This window comes from Ictidomys tridecemlineatus, chromosome 16, assembly GCF_052094955.1.
Source record: "Ictidomys tridecemlineatus isolate mIctTri1 chromosome 16, mIctTri1.hap1, whole genome shotgun sequence".
NCBI lineage: Eukaryota > Metazoa > Chordata > Mammalia > Rodentia > Sciuridae > Ictidomys > Ictidomys tridecemlineatus.
In genome coordinates, this window is record NC_135492.1 from 28,994,112 (window position 1) to 28,996,291 (window position 2,180).

The window sequence follows — 2,180 nt, forward strand, 5'->3', positions numbered from 1 at the left end:
GTCCATCTTCTGTGCTGTTTTTATAAATTTGCTATTAAAATAAAGGAGGCCAGGCACTGTGACACATGCTGGTAATTTCAAGTGTTCCAGAGGTTGGGGAAAGGGATTGCAAGTTCAAGGGCAGACAACTCTGCATCTTAGTGAGCCCCTGTCTCAAAATAAAAACTTAAAAAGGCCTGAGGATATAGCTAAATGGTGGAAAGTCTCTGGGTTTAATCTCTGGTACCTATATAGATAAATGCATGCAGGTGTTAAAAAGAGGATTTATACTGAAGGAAAGACCTATAAATGTAGAAAGTGTGGGAAAGCCTTAAAATTTTTTTTCAACTCTTACTCAACACCAAAAACTTTATTCTGTAGAGAAGACCTACCAATGTGAAGAATGCAACACACTCAAGAACTTTACTCAACATCACAGTGTTCATACAGGAGATATGTCATTCAAATGTAAAGAATGTGACAAAACTTCTACTAATAGTTCCAATCTTAATTGTTACCAGTGAACACACCCTGGAGTGATGCCCTACATATGTAAACAATTTTGCAAAGGTTTCAGTCAAAACCCAAGCCTTAGAAATTACCAGAGAATTCATACTGGAGAGAATCCCTTCAAATGTAAAGTATGTGGCAAAAGTTTTAATAGAAATTCACATCTTGATTGCCATAACAGGATTCATCCTGGAGAGAAGCCCGAAAAATGTAAAGTGTGTGGCAAGAGTTTTAATAGAAACTCAAATCTTGATTGCCACAACAGGATTTATACTCGAGAAAAGCCCTACAAATATAAAGTGTGTGGCAAAAGTTTTAATACAAACTCGCACCTTGATCGCCACAACAGGATTCATACTGGAGAGAAGCCCTACAAATGTAAATTGTGTGGCAAAAGTTTCAGTCAAAAATCATCACTTACTCATCACCAGCGAATCCACACTGGAGAGAAGCCCTACAAGTGTAAACAGTGAGGCAAAGCTTTTAATAGCATCTCACATCTCTATTGCCACAACAGGATTCATATTGGAGAGAAGCCCTACAAATGTAAAATGTGTGGCAAGAGTTTTAGTCACATATCATCACTTACTCAGCACCAGCAAATTCACACTGGAGAGAAGCCATACAGCTGTGAAGAATGTGACAAAGCTTTTAATAGCATCTCACAGCGTAATTGGCACAAAAGTATTCATACTGGAGAGAAGCCCTACAAATGTAAAGTGTGTGGCAAAAGTTTTAATACAAACTCGCATCTCTATTACCACAACAGGATTCATACTGGAGAGAAGCCCTACAAGTTTAAAGACTGTGGCAAGAGTTTTAATCACATATCATCACTTACTCAGCACCAGCGAATCCACACTGGAGAGAAGCCCTAAAAATGTAAAGTATGTGGCAAAAGATTTAATCAAAAAATAGTACTTACTCAGCACCTGAGAATCCACACTGGAGAGAAGCCTTACAAATGTACAGTGTGTGGCAAAAGTTTCAGTCAAAACTCATAACTTACTCAGCACCAGCGAATTCACACTGGAGAGAAGCCCTACAAATGTAGAGAATGTGGCAAAGCTTTTAATCAACAATCATCACTTACTCGACACCAGAGAACCCATACTATAGAGAAGTCCTATAAATGTGAAGAATGGCAAAGCTTTTAATATTGAAGATCACATGTTACTAAATATTATTGATTTTTATACTGGAGAGAAGTTTTACAATGAAAACATTGCATCAGTGTCTTTAAGGATAAATCAATCCTATTTCACAGTAGTTCAACACTATTTCACACCAGAGATAGGATAGCACAGAAATCATATAAATATAAAATAGATGACAGAGTCTCCAATAGTTTTTCACAACCTACTCAGCACCTCAGAATTTATACGAGTGAGAAAACATGCAGAAAAATTTTTGCAAAGCTTTGGGCCATTGATCAAACATTTTTAAAACACTGGAGGATTTATAGCATATAGAAACCCAAAGAATGTGTCCAAGACTGTATTCAAATTTCCGACATTTTTGAATTTCTGACCTCATATCTGTAGCAAATGTGGAGTAGCATTTGTCCAAAGTGTGTACCTTAGATAACAGCAAAATATTTACAAAAACACCTTGACAAATATAAAGATGGTAGTAAGTTTCTTATCTATAGCCCATTCCTTGAAGTATTTGGGACCTAGGAGGAAAAAAAA

The 2,180-nt window shown here is 36.7% G+C and overlaps 1 pseudogene; it reads left to right on the forward strand.

Moving 5' to 3' along the window:
- Positions 1–518: 518 nt before the first annotated feature.
- On the forward strand, positions 519–1,646 carry LOC144371279 (uncharacterized; annotated as a pseudogene).
- Positions 1,647–2,180: the final 534 nt, after the last annotated feature.